The sequence below is a fragment of the Nyctereutes procyonoides genome, unplaced genomic scaffold, assembly GCF_905146905.1.
Source record: "Nyctereutes procyonoides isolate TBG_1078 unplaced genomic scaffold, NYPRO_anot_genome, whole genome shotgun sequence".
Classification (NCBI taxonomy): domain Eukaryota; kingdom Metazoa; phylum Chordata; class Mammalia; order Carnivora; family Canidae; genus Nyctereutes; species Nyctereutes procyonoides.
The window spans coordinates 18609629-18623775 of record NW_026575024.1 but is presented as its reverse complement, the minus strand read 5'-3'; the positions used below and the strand labels follow the sequence as shown (position 1 = coordinate 18623775).

The following is a 14147-nucleotide window of genomic DNA, read 5'->3' as shown; positions in this document are numbered from 1 at the left end:
CTCATCGCTTCTATCTTCCCCCAGGACAACAGCAGCAGCAAAAATAACAAGAGCTGCTAACAAGAGTAGAGCACATAACATGCAGTGGACACTGTTCATTCTGAGCACTTCAGGTGCAGTAGTTCATTTACTCCTCATTACAACAATCCCACTTACTAGCTTAGCGATGCCTTGGAGTCTTAGTTTTCTGGCCCACAAAGTAGAGTGGTAATAATTTCCAAACACAGGCTATGGAGAAGATAAAATACACTGTCTGAAAAAGTTCTCACCACCCTGTGTGAGACAAATACTACAGTATGTCTCATGGACATACGTACTTAGTACATCTCAATTTCCTGCACATAAAGAACCAGTCTTTGCCCAGAGACCATCCTAAGCCCTTTCATTTTCTGTCTACATGTTCTACCTGTGAGTTTATGTCTATTCTCATGACTCTGACAACCTTGGAGCAAGTGTGTCCTACCCTTTATCTCCAGCCCTCACACCACACCCCTGACTTTCTGACCCATGTTTCCAGCTGCCCCTAGATATGTTTCCCTAGATCTCTTCTAGGGTTCTTAAAATCAACAAATCCTAAAATAAAATCTTTATCTCTCTCCAATGAGTCTCTGCACCATATACCCCACTCCATAAGTTGGCTGATATTTCCACTGTCTGCTATCACCCTCCCTAAAACAGATCAACAAACCTCTCCCAGTCATCCTCTCATTCCCAATCTCACCTGAGTCAGATACTAGCGTTTTTAGGTACTGCTTCCAAACACCTCATGTTTTCTTCTCCATTGCCACTGCTGCTGCCTTGTTCAAGTTCCCACCACCTCTCACCCAAATCACTGCCAGAGCCGCTGGACTGACTTCCTGCAGGCTGTGCTTCACATCGTAGCCAGACTTATCTTCCTAAAAACAAACTTGAGCACAGTATTCCTTTGCTTTAAAGCCTCTACAAGGTGGCCCACAGCATCCAAATGGAAGCTCGATGGCCAGGCACTCAAGGTGCTTCACAATGTGGAACCAGATCCCCTTGCTTGGTGTCCTCTCCCACCAGGCTCTGATGAACTCGGGCGGCAAACCTGAGTACCCTCAGGTCGTGGCCCTTGTGTTTCATCCTCCATCTCACAAAGCTCTCCTGGTATAGCAGCAGCCGCTCCCAGAATGCCTTTGCTCTGGCACTCTCCAAATGTCCATCCGGCCCTCCCTCCCTCTGTGTCTCCAAGATACCGGACATATTATGTCTTCTGCCATCAAGTTAGTCTGCATGTGTGCCACCTCCTCAACCAGAAAGGGAACCTTGAAGGCAAGGTCAGAACTGCCTTTATCTTTGTAACTCCTGCACCTACCTCAGTGTCTATCCAGCTCAGAGTGACACTGCAGTGGTCATTAACTCACCGCATCAGGAATAGCAAAACACTTATGAGTAACAGGCTGAAGCCCAGAAAAAGGAGTCTACCTCACAGAACAAATGTAAAATGTGAAAGGAAAAAATAAGGAGGGGGAGATAAAAAATAGGGAGAAGGGGATACCAAGATAGGGAGAAACTGAGTTTCCTTATATGGAAGCAAAGGAAAGTTCCTGCTTTTGCTTTGATGATAGTAAATAAATATAGAAACAAATGTTATTTCTGGCAATAAGAAAGCTCAAAAGACTATTCACCTTTAAAATTCATTTAAAAATTAAAAGGAAAGAAGAAAAAATTTCCCCAAAACAGAAGATAGAACAGAGACAACAAAGAAATATAAAAATCAAGAAATAAATTATATATAGAAAACATAACAAATGCAATAGCAGCCATGAATCGAAGAGGATAAATTTAGACGTTAAGTCATAGCATCTTCAAGATTGGTTGAACAGAAGACAAAAATCCAACAATATTCTGCTTGAAAGAGGTAAGTTCTGAAATGACAGTAATGAAGTTAGAAAATATAACAAAATCATCATGTAAGGTATCTATGGACAATGAACAGAAGACAAACATTGCTTTGAGTATTGTCAAGAAACAAAAATAAAAACTAAGTGCACAACTAATAACATTGAGAAGCAAACAACAAAAAACCCAGAGAAACTTTTTTTTAAGGAAGGAAGTAGTTATTTTGAAAGCAAAAATCAAAATACTTTAGAAGGAACCTTAAGAAATGGACGGGAGTTGCTGACTTGGAGAGGGAACTGCCTGCCTGTGGAACAGGAATAGGAAACTGATTTTTCACTGCCTTTTTTACCTTAAAAGTTTTATATTTCTACTAAAACTTTCTATAAAGAGACTAAAAGTGATACTATGGTAAATTTAATTAAAGAAAAATGCATGAAGTTACAACAACTAGACATAAAGAAAGGCAATAAAACTGTAGGGGAGTGGCTTATGTTTATTAAATTTAGAGGAGCGCCTGGGTGGCTCAGTTGATTAAACGTCTGCCTTTGGCTCAGGTCATGATCCCAGGGGTCTTGGATCAAGCCCCACATCAGGCTCCCCATTCATTTTTTTTTTAAGATTTTATTTATTTATTCATGAGAGACACACAGAGAGAGAGGCAGAAACATTGGCAGAGAGAGAAGCAGGCTCCATGCAGGGAGCCTGATGTGGGACTCGATCCGGGAACTCCAGGATCACACCCTGGGCCGAAAGCAGGCACTCAACCGCTGAGCCACCCAGGCATCCCAGGCATCCCCAAGCTCCCTGTTCAGTGAGGAGTCTGCTTCTCCTTCTCTTTCTGCCCCTTCCCACTGCTCATTGTTTCTCTTTCAAATACATAAAATCTTTAAAACAAAAATAAATGGATTTTCTTTTTTTTAATAAAGATTTTATTTATTTATTCATGAGAGAGGCAGAGAGAGGCAGAGACACAGGCAGAGGAAGAAGCAGGCTCCCCACAAGGAGCCTGAAGTGGGACTCAATCCCTGGACCCAGGATCACGACCTGAGCTGAAGGCAAATGTTCAACCACTGAGCCACCCAGGCAACCCAATAAATGGATTTTCTATTAAAAATGTAAAATTCTAGAGGTGCCATGTGCAACAATTTAGATGTAGAGGGTATAATGCTAAGTGAAATAAGCTAGAGAAAGACCAACACCATATGATTTCACTCATATATGCAATTTAAGAAACAAAACAAATGGACAAAAAGAAAGAGAGACAAACAAAAAGAGACTCTTAACTGTAAAGAACACACAGATGGTTACCAGAGGGGAGGTGAGTGAGGGGGATGGGTGAAATAGGTGATAGGGATGAGCACTGAGTAACGTATAGAATTGCTGAATCACTTATCACACACCTGAAATATAACACTGTTATGTTAATTATACTGGAATTTTTAAAAAAATATATTAAAAATAAAAAATAAATAAAATGCTGATGCTTATGCCTCAACCCAGACAAACTGTTTCACAATCCCTGGGGGTGTGACCAGACATTAGTATTTCATAAAGCTTCTGAGGTGATTCTAGTGTGCAGCCTAGAAGAGATACCACCTTATATGTTTACTTGTCTAAATATGAAAAAAAAAAACACCCAAAGCAAAAAGTATAACTGTTTGAGACATTCGCAAATGGGAAGAGAAAGACTGATGTAAAGGAATGGGAGTTCAAAAGCAGAAACCTGAAGGGAGATAAATCAGCTATTGTGCAAATGTCTCCAGTACACTGCAATTTAGGCAAAGAAGCAGGCAGCTGCCCAAGTTATTGGAGGGAGACGTGACCTGTGGCCACAGTAACATAATGGCAGCAAGACGGAGGTAGTCTCTGTGCGAATGCTGTGGAAGATAGGAAGCACACAGCAGGGTTCAACAGAGGCTGAGGTGGAACACCTGCATACGTGTATGAGGTCAGATGTGAATACATTCCTAGAAATACAATTGCTGAATCAAATGGTGTGTGCCTTTAAAAGTGAAAGATCAATTTTAAAAGATCTTAAAGGGGTAGCCCCGGTGGCTCAGTGGTTTAGTGCTGCCTACAGCCCAGGGCATGATCCTGGGGACCTGGGATCGAGTCCCACGTCAGGCTCCCTGCATGGAGCCTGCTTCTCCCTCTGCCTTTGTCTCTGCCTCTCTGTCTCTCTCTCTCCTCTCTGTGTATTCTCATGAATAAATAAATAAAATCTTTAAAAAAATAAAGATCTTAAAGTTTAACAAGAACACTATATGTAGAATAAATAAAACATGGTACTTGATAGGTAGGAATGGAGTGGGACAAATGAGCTCTGCTGGAGTGAGGCAAGATGTCTCAGTGTTGCCAGGTAGTAAGAGCAGAGGCTTACACAACAGAGTTCCTGGTGATTCCAATTTGGCTTTGCCCTATTAACTTCATCATCCCTCTCACCCCCCAGCAGAAACCTGAAGGAGAAAGAGGACAGGAACCATGTGGCTGAATGTTTCTTTTTTAAAATTTTACTTATTTGAGAGAGAGCAAGTGCAAGCATCAGGGAAGGGCAGTGGAAGAGGGAGAGAATCTCAAGCCGACTCCACACAGAGCCCAACTTGGGACCCAAACCCACAACCCTGAGATCATGACCTGAGCAAGATCAATAGTCAGACACTTAACTGACTGAGCCATCCAAGCGGCCCCCTGAAAAGAAAAGATTTGAGGCAAGAGCATTTTTGGATTGACTGAGAGAGCGAGGAGATCAGTGTGACTAGAACAGCTGGTGTGAAGGTGAGCAGTAGAAAATGTGTATAAATAAGCTGGTCTCATGCCATTTCCAATTTAGAGGATTCACATAAATGGCTACTAAACAGTTTTTACTTAGCCTACAACTCAAAGAATGAGCATGCTGGAAGGTATCATGTATCTAATAGTAGCCCTGCAGCAACCCACTATAAGCCAGGAAGTTCCAGAAGCTATAATAGTAGAAACATTCCCATGGACTGCGTGGCTCCAGGCTTGTGGAGGAGTGATGTTGCCATGGAGTTGTCTAAGTCAGGATGATGTGCACAGAACTTCCAGCATTATATACCATCAATGACTCTGACTTCATTTCCTCTCCCTTTCTTTCCAAAACTTTCTACTCGGCACATTAAAGAAAAGTTCTTAACTTTATAATGAAAAATAATGCAATATATTTCCTTTATTTAAAAAGCTTTAACAACAGCAACAACAAACCCCCAAAATCTAAGCACAAACCAAGAGGCTTAATAACAGAATAAACTGAGTGCACAACTCAATAAATAAATGACCCCAAAAAACCTTAAGCAGGGCACATCTACTTCAGCAGTGAAGCCTAGATCTATTTACATTGATTATTTGCCAGTCTGCTTTGTCTTTAGTATTATATTTAGCTTTGAAAAATGTTTCCTATTCCAGAGGGCAGCCTGAGCACACGGCTCAAATAACTGGAATTCAGACTAGTGTTCTAGTTTTTCAAGTCATTCATTTCATAAAACAGAAGTTTAAGTCTTGCACTCAAACTACACCTGCAAATCACAGAGACACAATACACAGCTCAACTTCAGTAATACCCAACAGTCAGCCAACATTCTTATCAAGTGATCTAAGAAATCACCTAACGTGTATATTCGATGCAGATTTTTAGATTAATAAAAAAAAGGAGAATCATTTTATCAAAGAGCTAAGCAATAAAACAGGAAGGATGAGAAAATAAAGAATATTTAACAATAATGCAAAGACTAAACATACCTCTGAAGACTTAGGTGTTACAAAGTAACTGATATGGCAAGAAACTTGTTAGAATTCAGAAGCATACTATTTACCCAGGAAACAAGCTTCTTCGACCCTTCATTGGTCTCTCCAGCCTCTCCCCTCATTTCTTGCAGCCCTGTATGCATCTTGAAAGGTCCACCTGTTGCTTCTGCAGCTGCAGTTCACGCCCTGCAAAAGAAGCAGCACAGTCACTTCGTGAGAAGAGATAGAGTACCTTCTAGGAAGCAGACTTATCCAAGCTCATCAATCTCCTTTCCTAATTTATTTCCACCACAACTATACACAAACAGAAAAACCAAGGCCGGAGGCAGAGAGGAAGGAGAGTATAAAGAGGTTGTACAAACACAAACTAGCAATTTGAAACTATAAAAATGCTAGTAGAAACTGAAAAAATATAAATAGAAATAAGGCAAACTCAATTCTCTCTGATAACAGATCAGAACAAGATGATTCATAAAATCTGTAATTTTAGATGATTCATAAAATCAGTAATTTTAACACTGTTTCCACCAATGAGTTTCCCTGTCCATCTTCCAGCTAAGTTTGAGATGGCTTAACAGAGATGAGCAAATTAGCTGACGTGTGGCCTTACAACTCCAAGAATGCACACCATTAAGAATGTGCTGTTTTCTGATGCTCTTCCATTCAAAGCCCTGGGGCCTTCCTGGCATGGATTCTACTGGTACAAAAAATGGTCTGGACTGTGAGATCCAGGCCAAGGAACCACATTATCATCATCTTTGTCTCTGACCCTTCCCCCGATGTAGTCCCCCTCTGCCCAGTGCCAATGATGGGCACATAGTAACTCTCGGCAAATGCATGAGACAGTAACTATGTGTTTGCAACAAACCACTAGAGACACTTCATGCAATCTTACAATTTCTCAGGAAACAGTTGAAAAACCACTGCTTTGAGTTCTTTCTTTTCTTCCTCCCTCCCTCCCTCCCTTCCCCCCTCCCTTTTTTCCCAAAGCATTCTCTTTGGTCAAGATGCCCATTAGCAGTAAAGTGGCCCTACAGTGAGTATAGTAGAGGCTCTCAGAACCTTGGGTAGAACAGTGCTTTGGCACACAGGAAAGGGTCAAAACTAAGTATCTGTGAATGTAAACAAGGCTGCCCTTAAAAAAAAACCTCACCAAAGTAGTTCCTCCTCATCCTTCACCATTATTCTTAAGCCTTTATGTATTTTTTTAAAGACTATTTATTTGTGAGAGACACACAGAGAGAGAGGCAGAGACATAGGCAGAGGGAGAAGCAGGTTCCCCTCAAAAAGCCCAATGTGGGACACGATCCCTGAACTCCAGGATCATGCCCTAAGCCGAAATCAGAGCTTTTTTTTTTTTTTTAAGATTTATTTATTCATGAGAGACACACACAGAGAGAGGCAGAGACACAGGCAGAAGGAGAAGTAGGCTCCATGCAGGGAGCCCCACGTGGGACTCGATCCCGCGGCTCCAGGATCAGGCCCTGGGCTGAAGGCGGCGCTAAACCGCTGAGCCATCCGGGCTGCCCACGAAATCAGAGCTTAACCGCTGAGCCATCCAGGCATCCCATATTCTTAGGTCTTTATTTTTTAAAAAAGATTTATTTATTTATTATGATAGAGAGAGAGAGAGAGAGGCAGAGACATAGGAGGAGGGAGAAGCAGGCTCCACGCCGGGAGCCCGACGTGGGACTCGATCCCGGGACCCCAGGATCGCACCCTAGGCCAAAGGCCAAACCGCTGAGCCACCCAGGGATCCCCTATTCTTAGGTCTTTAATGTTAATATCTCGAGCTTTTACTCTGTACCAGACACTGTTCTAAGAGCTTTAACTTGGGATCCCTGGGTGGCGCAGCGGTTTGGCGCCTGCCTTTGGCCCAGGGCGCGATCCTGGAGATCCGGGATCGAATCCCACGTCGGGCTCCCGGTGCACGGAGCCTGCTTCTCCCTCTGCCTGTGTCTCTGCCTCTCTCTCTCTCTCTCTCACTCTGTATGACTATCATAAAAAAAATTTTTTTTAAAAAAATAAGAGCTTTAACTACATTAACTAATTCAATCTTGATAACACCCATATGCAATAGATTCTATCATTCAAATTGCTTAGGTGAGGAAACTAAGGCACAGAAAGGTTAAGTAAGGAAAATCAAAGGCGGGGTCCCTCAACAAACAGAAACCCATGTAAATGGTGGCCTCCTCTGTATACCTTGATTGCTGTCATGGTAGAGTACCACCATGTCCAGTTAAATTTGCTCTTGTGGGAAAATTTTCCTAATAACTTATTGAAAAATTTAACTTTGAATTCTCCACAACTTAAAAACTGATCTCTTAAAACATTATACAGTGAACATAACAAGAAGTAGATCTTCCTAATTTTGTGGAAATCAGAAGCAATAATTATTAGAAGCCAAATATTTTACCCACAACTTCAGTTTATTTTATTTATTCTAGATACTTTGCTATGCTTACCAGATCCCTTCTAACTTTGAAATTGCAAAACCTTTGTTTAAGCAAGGCATTTGTTCTTTTACACTCTAGTTCAATTGAGTGGAACATGATGCTAATGATGTAAAAAAACTGTAGGTTCAATCCTTCAAACCAGTTAGCTTTGTTTGCTTCATGTCTACAACCTCTCAGCCTAGATGGCATATTTTGAGCCAGGTGGGGGTGTGCAAGACAATTAGCATAAATACATTTGCTGGAGAAACAAGCCTACAAATAACACAGGGGCAGAAGTAGAATTATAGAACAGAAGCAACAATTCATCATAAAGAAAAGCTTTATGATCATTGGCAAAGCACTTCTACCTTTCTGAGAAGCTCTTCTCAATGACAGGTATTTTGCCAGAATCTAACCTAAAGTCTTTCCTTCAAAAAACAAAAAAGTTATAAAGATAAAAAATAAGAAACTAAGATTTTTAGTTTTTGCACAATCTGTTTGATTGATCTGAAAACAGAACTTTCTTATACCTGATACCAAATTCACTGACAATAAAAAGTATATGTGATGGTTGATGATTTTAGAAATTGTCACAAAAATCTCTAGCAGTGCAGCACAGAAAACCATTAGAAAAATCTTATTGCAATTACACATATATAGCTTAGATTCTTTAAGATTTTTTTTATTTGAGAGAGACAGAGAAAGTGTACATGGGAGCAGGAGCAGGGGGTGGACTACCTGAAAGCAGACACCCCGCTGAGCAGGGAGCCAATGGAGGATGGATGCAGGCTCCATCCCAGGACCCCAGGATAATGACCCAAGCCAAAGGCAGACGCTTAACTGACTGAGCCACCCAGGTGCTCCTCTTTTAAAATTACTCTTAATTTTCATAAAACCAAAAGCTGTTCCATATCCAAATAATATAAAGTTAAACATAGTTTTTCAAGCTAAGTGAAGAAACTAGCCAACATTAGTCCATATCACATTTTAAAACAACCCAGGGCCCATTCTAGGAGTTTTACCAGCTTCTACAGGTAAAAATGAAAAAGCCAAACTATATTTCTTAATTGTTATTTTAGAAGGAAACCCACTTGAGATCATCTGTCTTCGAGTTTTCCTGCCCACAGCTGGAAAGAACTTTCCCAGTGTACAAATCCTGCAAACACATGGGTTCCAACAGTCACAAGGTAACTATGACAGCAAAGCCAGAGTTATTTATGAGATCATAAAAACTATATGATGTAATTTTTTAAAATTCACATAACATAAACTCAACCATTTTAAAGTGTGTAATTCACTGGCATTTAGTATATTTACTGTATTCTGCAACCATCACCTGTACCTAGTTCCAAAATATTTCAGTCAGACCACAATGAAACCTTGTACTCATTAAGTAGTCACTGCCATCCCCCTGCTCCAGCCCCTGGCAACCACCAATATGCTTTATGTCCCTATGGATTTGCCTATTCTGGGTATTTGATACAAATGTAAATCACACAATGGGTGATCTTTTATGTCTGCCTCATTTACTTAGCATGATATCTTGAGGTTCTTCTACATTATAACATCTATCAGTACTTCATTCTTCTTTTAAGACTGGAAAATATCCCATTGTATGAATATTTCACATTTTGTTCATTCCTCCACTGATGGACATTTGGGGTGTTTTCACCCTTTACTTACTGTGAATAGTGCTAATATGAGTATTTGTGTACAAGTATTTGTTTGAATATATATCTTCAATTACCTAGGGTATATATCTAGAAGCAGAACTGCTGGGTAATATGGTAATTCTATATTTACCTTTTTGAGGAATTGCCAAACTGTTTTTCACAGTGGCTACACCATTTTACATTCTCACCAACAAAGCATAAGGGTTCCAATTTTTACACATCCTTACCAACATTTCTTTTGTTTGTTTTAATCACAGCCATCCTTGTAGGCATGAAGTGGTACCTCACTGTCGTTTTTTATTTGCATTTCCCTAATGACCAATGATGTTGAACATCTTTTTAGAGGTGTGTTGGCCATTTTTATATTTTCTTTGGAGAACTATCCAATCAAGTCTTTGCCCATACTTTACTTGGATTGTCTTTCTGTTGTTACGAGTTTTTAATATATTATAAATACTAGGGCCCTAGTACTTGCAAATGTTCTCTCCAATTCTCTAGATTTTCTTGCCACTTTCTTAATAGTGTCCTTTAATTCACAAAAGTTTTAAATTTTGATGCAATCCAATTTAGCTATTTTTTTTCTTTTGCTGCTTGTGCTTTTGGTGTCATTTCTAAGAATCCATTACCAAATCCAAGGTCATGAAGATTTACCCTTATGTTTTCTTCTAAGAGTTTTGGCTGTTACAATTAGGTCTTTGATCCATTTTGAATTACTTCTAGTATATGGTGTAAGGTTGAGATCCAACTTTATTATTTAGCATGTCAGTATCCAGGTGTCCCAGCACTACCTGTTGAAGAGATTGTCCTTTCCCCCACTGAATAGTCTTGGTACCCTCATCAAAACTCAATTGAATATAGATGATGGGTTTATTTCCATTGATCTCTATGTCTATCCTTATGCTAGTATCACATTGTTCTGATTATTGTAGATTTTTAAAATTGAAAAGTATGGTTCTTCCAATGTCATCCTTTTTTTACAAGAATTTTTTGATTAGTCAGAGCCCCTTGCAATTCCATATGAATTTTAGGATCAACTTTTCCATCTCCGCAAAAAAGGCTGCCAGGATTTTGGTAGAGATTGGACTGAATCTATAGATCACTTTGGGTAGTATTGCCATCTTTATAATATCAAGTCTTCCAATCCATGAACATGGGATATCTTTCCATTCTATGATGTAATTTTAACTTATCTTAAAATATGCTTGATAAGGTAATGCAGTAAGTTCCTTTAGTTGTCTGTATCTCTATGGTAATCTACTAACACTCTGGAGTAAGTCACAAATATGAAGTTTACACTTGCCTGGGAGAGCCCAAATATTCATATTCCAGAGACACAGTATCAACTATTCAGGATCTTATTGTTTGCTTTTGCCTACAGAAAAGGCCAGAACTCAATGATTTTCACTTCTCTCATTTAAAATTGATTTTCATCATCTTCAGTTCCTAGTAGAGAAATTTATACACAGGAACCTTGTATGTTCGCTGATAAGAATAAGTTGTTTAGGGTGCCTGGGTGGCTCAGTTGGTTGAGCATCTACCTTTGGCTTGGGTCATGATCCCAGGGTCCTGGAATGGAGCCCCCACATCAGGTTCCCTGCTCAGAAGGGTGTCTGCAAGTCCGTCTCCCTCTGCTCCTACTCTTGCTCTTTCTTTCAAATAAATAAAATCTTTTTTTAAAATACATTAATATACTTTACAGAATGGTATCATGAACTTTATTCCACATAGTTCAAATCCCAAAAAAATTGATTATGAAATATTAACTACTTTGCCAAAGAATGTGTTCAAACATACTTGGTTATTTAGGGCCCAAAGACTGGTAGGGAGGGGAGAAAGACTTTCCAAAAGTCTTTTCTCTAAGATTTTTTTTTTTTGCTAAAGTCCATGAGAACATAATTGTTTGAAGTTATAAATGTAACTTGGTCTGGGCACAATCTGTTCTTTGCTCTTTTTCTTTTTTTTTTTAAGATTTTATTTATTTGAGAGAGAGAGAGAGAGAGAGAGAGAGAGAGCCCAAGCCAGGGGTAGGGAGAGGTAGAGGTAGAGGGAGAAGCAGACTCCTTGCTGAGCAAGGAGCCCAATGTGGGGACTTGATCCCAGGACCCCAAATCATGACCTGAGCCAAAGGTGGACACTTACCGACTGAGCCACCCAGGCATCCCTGTTCTTTGTTCTTGTATCAAAATTATAATTGCAGATAACCTAATAACCCAGGAAAAATTACTCTGAAAAATTACTCTAAGACTAATTTCAAGGAAATTATATATTCCCCACAAGTAAAAGTCATCTTAAGACCAGTAGATTATCAGTCTGATGGGCAGTGGTTGCTTCAGTTTCCATATTTGGTGCCAACTTTTCAAAGCTTCAATTTACACCTTTTCTCAACATATGGGTCACACGGGACTCATGGTCCATAGTGATTCCAGTAACATCAAAAAGAGTTTTAAGAATCAAACTGCTTATAAATAACTTCAATCAGAAAATACTGTCTGGTTTTGAAATAGACAACTAGCAACCAAATCCTGGGGAAAAGACACCTAACTCCATGTTTTGTCATCTATAATGAAACCAAAGGCAAAAAAAAAAATCTTCTTCTGGCAGGTGCTCAGAGGCGGTGCCTTGGCAGGGAATGTCAGTTAATGCAAAGTTAGAAAGTCTGATATCTGTTTTGTTTTTTAACCAGAAAGTTTAAGTTGAAAAGAGCAAGGAAAACGGAGTCAAGGAAAAAAACCAGACCTAACAAGAAATGAGGGGCAGAAGATAATCAGGTAAGTACCTGACACAACAAGGAAACAGACAGACAACAGTCCAGGGAGGGGGGAGAGCTGGCCTAGGGTGTACAGGGAGTGGACTCCTTGCTGGCTGGGCCTGCTACCAAGCGTCAGCTGGCTCTTTTAGCACAGTTACCAGCAAAGCTGGTCAGTATAACTTCCATGGCAAGAGTTTTGCCATAAATTCTTCTACAGCATGGCAGGTGGAGGGCACCTCTCCCATGGTCCTGCCACTGCCTAATGAGGGCCCCCACAATATCCCATCCTCTAAGAGTGTTTTCAACAAACTAACTGAATAGCAGTACTTCTCCCTCCACATTTCCTCAGCTCTATTTACACTCAGTTAACCTGAACTGTGTGTTAAGATTCAAGAGACAGATGTAGTAATAAAGGGGCATTTGCCCAAGGAAATGAGATAAAGGCCATATTCCCCCTTGGTTGGGGATAGCACAGAGGGAAATGAACTCCACAAGCAATGAGATTAGAGGAGGGGGTGCTGTGCCCTATTCTGTCCCAGGAATACATATCCTGGACCTCTTAAACCTAGAACTCATAATTCCTGTTCTTGGGCAATGGACTGAATACCTGCATGTATGACAGTCACTTGAGCCTAGGGAGGAGGTTTTTCTTCTAGTTATCAGATCACGTACCTCCAAGAGGTCGTGGGTTTTTTACACAGCTCATATTGGAAGAGCAGTCGGAGGCTGCAGAGCAAGTGCTTCAAGCCCTGCTGGAGCTCCTTACCCCAGAAGCCCCAGCAGAAGGGAGCCCAGATGGGCACTCGGGTAATACTTGCTGCTGGGCCAGCTGGGGTGAGGAAGCACCCCGCCCCACTCTCGGTGTGATCAATGCTCAGCATTCTGAGTAACCTCAAACAGCTGCTGTGATTTGGTCTCCAAGTAGTAGGGGCTTTCTCGGTCCCTGATTGGATACCCTGAGCTCTTTCACAGCTTAGCTTTGTCTCCCGCCCTGTAAAGGGAGCTTTCAGTTCATCTACAGGCCTGCCATTCTGTGCCCAGGAGCTGAACTCCTGAGGCATCTGCGTTGGACTTGTCTGGCCGCTTTAGTTTTGCTCTGTGCCCTCTCTGTGGTGGTCTTAGTTACAAGCTCCTAGAAACAAGCCCTTAACTGCAGGGCAAATGCCTCATCTGCAAGCATGCTAGACAGGAAAAGAAAAGCAGGGTGGCATGCTTGGGCTTATAACACAGCTACAAAGCCACCCCTGATTCTAAGATAGCCCAAACCTGGACACATCCTACACATCTGTAAACACGAGCATGGATAAACAAATTGTGGTATTCACACAATAGAATACCACCCAGCAACAAAAAAGAAAGAATCCATTGCACTATATGGATGAAATCTCAAAATCATGTTAAGCAAAAGAAGCTAGACATAAAAAATATATTATATGATTCTATTTATATGCAGTTCTAGAAAAAATGAAATTAACCTATGGTGGTAAAGATCAGAATACAGATTCCCTCTGGATGGTGAAGACTGACAAGGCAGCAGTAGTGACAAAAAGGATCTACACATTGATTGGGGTGGTATTTATGCAGGTATAAACATTCATCAAAACTTACTGGACTATATACATTTAAAAATCTGTACATTTTGCTGTATGTCAGTGGTATCTCAAT

The 14147-nt window shown here is 40.5% G+C and overlaps 1 protein-coding gene across 9 annotated transcripts in view; it reads right to left on the bottom strand.

The window, feature by feature from the left end:
- The window catches only part of ZHX3 (zinc fingers and homeoboxes 3), a 130644-nt gene that overhangs the window by 61343 nt on the left and 55154 nt on the right, over positions 1-14147 (bottom strand). For 8 of the 9 annotated variants that reach the window (XM_055300223.1, XM_055300231.1, XM_055300165.1 and 5 more), the window contains exon 2: positions 5694-5811. The gene's annotated coding sequence lies outside the window, so the exon portion shown is untranslated. Of the gene's footprint in view, positions 1-5619; positions 5812-14147 lie in introns of all 9 variants that reach the window. The other variant, XM_055300173.1, reaches the window with a different exon arrangement.